This window comes from Physella acuta, unplaced genomic scaffold (assembly GCF_028476545.2).
Source record: "Physella acuta isolate Inbredline_101_S28 unplaced genomic scaffold, ASM2847654v3 ptg000017l, whole genome shotgun sequence".
Taxonomy (NCBI): Eukaryota; Metazoa; Mollusca; class Gastropoda; family Physidae; genus Physella; species Physella acuta.
Window position 1 is genome coordinate 1,703,039 of NW_026731537.1, and position 8,427 is coordinate 1,711,465.

The following is an 8,427-nucleotide window of genomic DNA, read 5'->3' on the forward strand; positions in this document are numbered from 1 at the left end:
GTCTTGTGTTGTAGAAATGTGCATTTGTTTTTTCAATCAACTATTATACACTTGTTTCATGGATTCAGTCTGTTAAATCAATTGATCATAATATGTTCGTTTTTCTTAAAAAATGTAAACTGTTATTGACCTTTATGTTATACTAGTCGTCCCGGCCAGGCCCTGCTCTGGCTTCTGTGAAAAACCTATCTGTTAAAGACCATTACCTGTGTGTTTAGTAATCATCATAAACCCGGCATTGCCCACCCAAACCACAACCAACCAAAACAACAAAACGCAAACATAACGCTAACACAATTACAAATACAAACGAAAACAAAAACCTAACAACAAACCCAACCACAACCACAAACACCAATACAAACACAAAGAAAAAACAAACAAAAAAGCAAACGAAAACAAAAACCTAACAACAAACCCAACCACAACCACAAACACCAATACCAACCAATAACAACGCACAAAAAAACGAAAAAGCAAACGAAAACAAACCAAATCCAAACGCAAAACCAACCAAAAACATAAATACAAACCCAAAGAAAAAAACACAAACAAAAACGAAAAAAGAAAGAACAAAAACGAACCAAATCAAACCGCAACCACTAACGCAAACCCAACGGAATCGCCTGTTTTAGCTTAATAAACGACTATAGTACCCCAACTTATTCATAGTCTTTTGCACTCACTTAAACGAACGCGCCTGTTTCAATTTAATGAACAATTTTAATACTCCAAGCTTATCCGTAAAATACCTACAACATTTGCACTTGATCAATCCCCGCTAATTATGTAATTATTTTTTTTTCCCAACACCAAAACAAAGTAATTAAAAAGTAAATTATTTTCCACAAAATGCAATGGTTTAATAAAGGGAAGTAATTTTGTTTTCCTAATTTATCAAAGGGAAGTAAGTGCTATAGGACTAAATAAAGACATAATTAGACTTTTTGTAAAAGATGATATTTTTTAAAAACTTGTGTTTATTGAACATGCCGACAATTATTACTATAATTTGAAAAATGAAAATTATTTCCCAACACTTTCAATAGTAATTTTTTAGCTCATAAATTTAGACAAATGCGCACGATAATTTTCTAACACTTAAATTCATCCAAGACCAACGACAAACATGCATTACATACAGAACTGAGCTTTATATATTAGATTTGTACTTGTTAAGTTAAATTAAAAAAAGCAACTGTTTTACAACCGTTAATTTTGATAACTTGAATTTATGTCATTTTAGCCGCGCCAAGATACATTTTTAAAAATTAAATTTTAATTAAATCTAGTACTAGTAGATGTTAATTTTAATGACGCTCTTTGTATTGTGTTTATCCATCGCAATAATGTAGCACTCAATAAACATGAAACAAAAACAGTGGGGGCAGTGGATAGAGAACTCTACCAGTCCTATAAACCATACTCAGGGGAGATCACAAAATTAATTTTACAACAAGAGTCACAGAGTATTCGTGTTATAGAGAATAGAAGTGACAATTGTGTGCTGTTGCAGTTTGTGCCAAAAGGTTTTGAGTTTGTTTTTTCCTATTGGCTGTTGTGTACGTTTGGCGGGTTAACCCGAGTTATTCAGACATTAGGTAGCACGCGAATTAAACAAAATGGCCGGCCTATTGAAGGAATTCGTGAGGTCTATACCAGGGGAAGCAAGCCGTATTTTGTACACACAAGATGTATGTCGGGGGTATCGGCGTCAAATAACAGAGTTAATTCCCTTCAGAGGTTCGCTTAAAATTCATTAAAATTACTAGTTTAGAAAATATTAGCAGTCTTATTTTTAAAAAATTGATGCTAATTTTAAACATTGATCTTTAGTCGTCTTTGTGAAAGCCCAATACATTTTACTGCTTCATATACTTTATTTTTACTGCAGAGAATAGGCTAATTATAAATAATCCATGATCTAGTGATGGTCAAATGGTGTAAGCAATTTATTATGCTGGGCTTGTTAATGAGTCTTGTTTCCTTGATGAGAGCAATCGTGACAGTCCAAACTGCCGAAAAACTTGAGGTGATATTTAATCCATTCAACAAGACAAAAGATGCGATAGTTCATCCTTTATTTGAACTTTTATTATTCAATACAGTACCGTGTCATTTTTTTTCCAGTCGGTATCGTTCTTAGAGGAAGGGTCAGGTTTAGAGTAAGGATTTTGTTGAAGAGAGTAGGGTGAGGTTGATACAGTCGTGTCAAAAAAGGGGAAGTGGATATCCAACTCTATCCAAGTATCAATAATGTGTAGCGTGGTTGGACGAAAATATTTATTTAAATGAAATGAGATGGGTATTTAGACTTTACCTCGAAACTAACATTTTTTTGTATTGCAATTTAATTTAGGGGAACTGTTTTAACTTTTTAAATGAAAAAGTACTTTTAAAAAAATGTATGTATTTGTGTGTTTATCCGTGTTGAAACATGTATGTGTCTGCGTTTGTTTATATATGTTTGTCTGAGTATATTTGCATGTATATATGTATGCAGGTGAGATGCGTGTAGATACTCTCGGATGTTTTTTTTTCTACAGCCAATTAGAGAGAGGACCTTGAACACGGAGCTATAATTAGAGAGGACCTTGACGGAGCTATAAAAATCAAATCCAGATGACGTCATAGCTAGTTATCTTCTCCTGTTTCGGTCCCTAAATTACAAAGTGATTAGCTAATGAAGAAGAAATAAAAAATTCTTTAATTAAGCACCGATTAAAAAAAAAATTCTAATCTATCAAAATTTTAAATTATCGATGGCCAATTTTTTTTTCTGTACAAAATGCAAGTCAATCATTCCTGTTAGAACTTCATCAGATTTTAAAATTAACCTTTAAAAAGATTTGCTCACTACCGAGCAGTTTTAGTAATTTAACCATCCATGTAACTGCCCTCACACTAGCTTATCGCGATGGATTGCCTAGTTACACTAGAGCTTTATCGCGATGGATTGACTAGTTACACTAGAGCTTTATCGCGATGGATAGAACCTTTTGTTTTATCCATCTTTTGTGACGTGTCGTAACGACTAGAACTGGAACATCTAATTCCCCTGGTCACTTCCTGTCACAGACTCCTGGGAGTCTGGGTCACGTGCCATGACGTCATCAACATGTCTTTCATCTGGCACCGCTACAAACACAGCGGGAAAGTTTTTTGTCTTGTGGGGAAGAAAATGGGAGATTTTTGTCTTGGGTCATAAAGCAGTTTATTTCGGTCACAACTCGGCAGGATGTTGTCTGTGAATACGATGGGGGGGGGGGGGGGGGAAGGGGGAGAGTGAGTGGAGGAGTAGACTAGTACAGGGACGAGGATGGTTGAAAATATGCAATATTTAAAAAAAAAATTTTTTTTAAAATTGACGACTTGATTTCCAATGTGGAGAGAATCAGATCAGGCAAAAGTTCAGCGATCGGCCACGAAATCGTGGGGTTGGAAAAAGACCACATCAAGTACTGAATACCTACATGGTATCCGAATACACATTGCTTTTATTGTAACGACGCAGTGTCTAAACCCTTCTATAAAAATTTGTTTCAGAAATTTGACATAATGTTAAAAAAGAAATAGTGTCAAAAGTTTACATCATCGGAGTGAGGAACATTTTCAAACATTCAGATGTTTTACTGATGTCAACACGAGCAACTACAATCGGAATTTTAGATATTTTCTGTAAATCAATTACATCTTTACTGATGTAAACATTAGCAACTACAATCGGAATTTTAGATTTTTTCTGTAAATCAATTACATCTCTACTGATGTAAACATTAGCAACTACAATCGGAATTTTAGATTTTTTCTGTAAATCAATTACATCTCTACTGATGTAAACATTAGCAACTACAATCGGAATTTTAGATTTTTTCTGTAAATCAATTACATCTCTACTGATGTAAACATTAGCAACTACAATCGGAATTTAGAATTTTTCTGTAAATCAATTACATCTTTACTGATGTAAACATTAGCAACTACAATCGGAATTTTATAATTTTTCTGTAAATCAATTACATCTTTACTGATGTAAACTTTAGCAACTACAATCGGAATTTAGAATTTTTCTGTAAATCAATTAAGTTTTCACCGATGTAAAGTGCAAGAATTAACGACTCATTAAAATAAAATTATTACCTGGAAAACATCACAAGATGTATCAGATTAGGTTTTAAACGTGTTAAAAATCTGTCCAATGACATCTCAACACTTTTCTGGCACACATTAAAATACCCGCGAAAAGTTCACACTTCTGATGTCCTTGTTGGTGTCGGGGGAGGGGGAGAGGGGGGGGGGGGGGTGATGGCGGAAGTCATTTAACCTTTGATGAGGCTTTAAAGTCCGGGTAAAGTGGTGATACCGTTTTAATGAGGGCCATTTCTGGTGGTTACGATTTGAAGGATTTAACACAGCACTTTGTTCGTGAGTAGGTTGGGTAGGTTGGGTAGGTTGGGTAGGTTGGCGGCGTGTCCAGGATAGAGAAATCAAGACACGTAGGCTATGTGGTGGGAAGGGGTGGGTGATTTTATTTCTAAGTCCAGGAATCTTTAGGTGAGTTGCGGAATTTTTTCAACAGTTGCAGAACTTGGAGTTTGGTGGGGTGACCTATTAACCCTTACTGACAACCCCTAACCACCTTTAACAAACCCTAACCCCTGGTTATGACCCTCATCTTTCTGGTCAGGAGACCTAACCAGACGGTTATCACAGATAACCACCTGGTTATACTCAACACATTGAATCACTAACATATGACATGTGACATTTGAATGCAGACGTAGATTGACAGTGAAGACATACGTCTCATATGAGGTGGGGTAGGGTGGAGGCGTTTGGTTGTTTTAAAACGTTTGCTATCACTCTCTTAAACCACATGGCAGAAGCCCCTGACATTTGAGACCAACTGACAACCACATAACATAAGCCCTACATTGAGCCCCCAACTGACAATCACATAACAAAAGCCCCTGACATTAAACCCAACTGACAACCATATGACAAAAGCCCCTGACAGTAAGCCCAACTGACAACCATATGACAAAAGCCCCTGACAGTAAGCCCAACTGACAACCATATGACAAAAGCCCCTGACAGTAAGCCCAACTGACTGCAACCCTACAACACATTCCTCTACCTGATTTCTATCGAACGTCCACAATCACCAATGCTAGATCTATAGGCCGATCTGTACTAATACTATCTAACTGGTGGAGAAATTGACTTTCAAAATCTACAAGCCGATTTCGTTATATAAATCTTAAGGAATGTTTCACATAAAGATTGAAAAATCGATTTCATACGAACAAAACGATCGAATTTTTTTTGACAAGTTTGTCGCTCTTAATACCGGCACAAAATTTCGTGGACACCGTTCAAGTTTTATTAACGAATCTCTTCGTCTTGCCGCTAATTAGCATAATAAAAACCGTTAGATAGGACGTAGATCAGCTTTTATGTCCTGCTCGACTTGGCGGACCCAGGTCGACCCGACGGACCCAGGACGACCCGGCTCTCTACACAACAGTCGACACTGTTGGGACATGGAGTGTTCTAGAACTGCTCTGGTTCTAGTCCACTGAACCTCACTTGTTTCTCAAGTTGTGAAACATATATTCTGTTTTTTATGCTCTCGAGATCGAATAGTTAACTTCTGGTGGGGAGGTAATCAGCAAAGGCATTGCGTACTTATCGCACCCAGAAGCAGGGGAAGGGAGGTAACACCGGGGGGAAGGGGGATAGATCTACGTCATTGGCCGGTAAAAGACATTTGCCGTGACAGATGTAAATGGACTGGAAACGTCTGGTCGGTGCAGCCAGGTCATGTGACAGTTATCGTTTGTCACGTCATGTGATAGTCACGTCTCCTAGGTTACCGAGAGGATGGCTGTGTGCTGTGGGGGTTGGCCTGATACGTGGAGGTTTGGGGGGGGGGGAGAGGTCTCATCAGAGCCACAAAGTCATCCCTCATCCCACTCGGAGGGGGGTAGACATTCATGAGCACACATTTTATGAACACATTTTATATTATAATATAGAACACAACTGATATAAAACATAAAAGGGTGCGGTACAGATTGAGGGTAGTGCACCCTAGGGTGGGGATAATGCAGCCTAGGGTGGGGACTGGGGATAGTGCAGCCTAGGGTGGGGATAATGCAGCCTAGGGTGGGGATAGTGTACCCTAGGGTGGGGATAGTGCACCCTAGGGTGGGGATAGTGCACCCTAGGGTGGGGATAGTGCACCTTTTATGTTTGTGCGAAAGCGTCACAGCAATTTTTGTTTACAGTTTATAAATGTGCTATTATTTTAAAAGAATATCTAATTAACATCATCGTAATTATTTCCCTTTATTAACACGTTAAAAACATTTCCCAGATCTATCAGCGAAAGTCATTACAAATTAGTTTTATCTCTTAAATAAGGTTTGTATTACTTGAACATGAACCAAACTTTAATCTGGACTAAAACTCAAACCTGAACCCTTAAGCTTTACCAAAACTCTCTTTCTCTTGACTTAAACCCGCGGTCAGTTTGATTACATTTGTTGACACAAGTTAAAGTTGAAATAAATACAACAAAACATAAAAAATAAAAACAGACGGAAAACATTGTAATGAAAATTAAAAATTGCAAAGATTTAAAATTTAAGTAATTTAAAATACATTTAGAAAGAAAACAATATGTGTTATAATTATTTTTTACGAAAATGTAATCACTTCCACACAAACAGGCAAGTGTCAAAATATCTGATCGCGGAGATTGATCGCAAGTATTGATCAGGTTATTGATTTGGATATCGGAGGTTTTTATTCGCACCGTATCGGAACAATTAAGTCAAGTGTTTGCCCCGTATTGGAACAATTAGCCGGAGTGTTTACCAACGGACAACCTTTTCACGTTGACTGTCAATCTCATTGACACCGTGTCTACGTTTTTGACTGTCTCTGTTATAGACATCGCTAATACCCAGTTGAAGCCTCAAGTTAAACATACCATTATCACTGCTAATCCTCTCATGTGTTGTTGGTTTTATTCGCTTTCAAAAGGGGAGGTAAAAATAAAACATTTTCCTTAAAGTGGTCTCCCCTTTTGGTTCCCCATAAATAGGGGGCGAACTATTGACATAGTGTAATAGATAAAGTTATTGAACTGTCTATAGAGGGGGTTAAACACTTAGCGAGTATTCCCACACAAACAGAGCTAGTATTCCCCACACAAACACAGAGCTAGCATTCCCCACACACAGCTGTGCTACAGTAGGTAGCTGGGACGAGTGAAATGTGAATAACACAAACAAGATTCGTTAAAAAGTTGGTTCACCACTGTAGGATTACAAAAAAAAAAAACACAGTGATTCTGCTGGAAGTATACTGGAACTTAGTTTAAGATGTCGTCTACCTAATGAGGTAAGTACATCTAACTGTGTTACAAATAATAGTAGCGTGTCTATGATGGACATTACTTTTTTTTTAGGGGCTAATATGAATAACCGAATAACAACGTCAAAAGTTATTCTAATTATCTTCATAATTATTTAACATTTACCGAAATTGTCATTAGGCATATTAATAATACACACCAAATTATATATATATATATATATATATATATATATATATATATATATATATATATATGTATATATATATATATATATATATATATATATATATATATATATATATATATATATATATATATATATATATAAAGACAAATAAACAAACAAATCAATACATAAATAAATAAATAAATAAACAAATAAATAAATAAATACATAAATTCATAAATACGTATATATATATATATATATATATATATATATATATATATATATATATATATATATATATATATATATATATATATGAAATAAACGTTTGACTTATTTACCTGAGATGGCCGGCAGGTGTAAGAAAATTCGCAGACGACAACTGCTGACCGGCTATTTATAGCTCACCGGCACCGGCCTGTCTCATTGCACGAGCTCGCATCTCCTGGCCGGATGGAACTGTAGGCGTTGGGGTTTGGGTTTGGGGTTTCGTTAGAGCAGTACGTGTTAGGGTTTTGTTGATGTCTATGTTGACGTGTGTTGATGTCTATGTTGACGTGTGTTGATGTGTTGATGTGTATAGGACGTGTACTGTAGCATGTGTTGACGTATATAACGCAATGTGTGTGTGGTCAGTTATCTGAAGGTAATCTATAAGTGGGGTATCCTTGGTTATCTGTGATTTATCTGTTTGGGGCATCTATATGTGGAGTATCTATGTATGGGGTATCTATGTTTGGGGTATCTATATGTGGGGTATCTATGTATGGGGTATCTATGTTTGGGGCATCTATATGTGGAGTATCTATGTTTGGGGCATCTATATGTGGAGTATCTATGTATGGGGTATCTATTTGTGGTGTATCTGTGG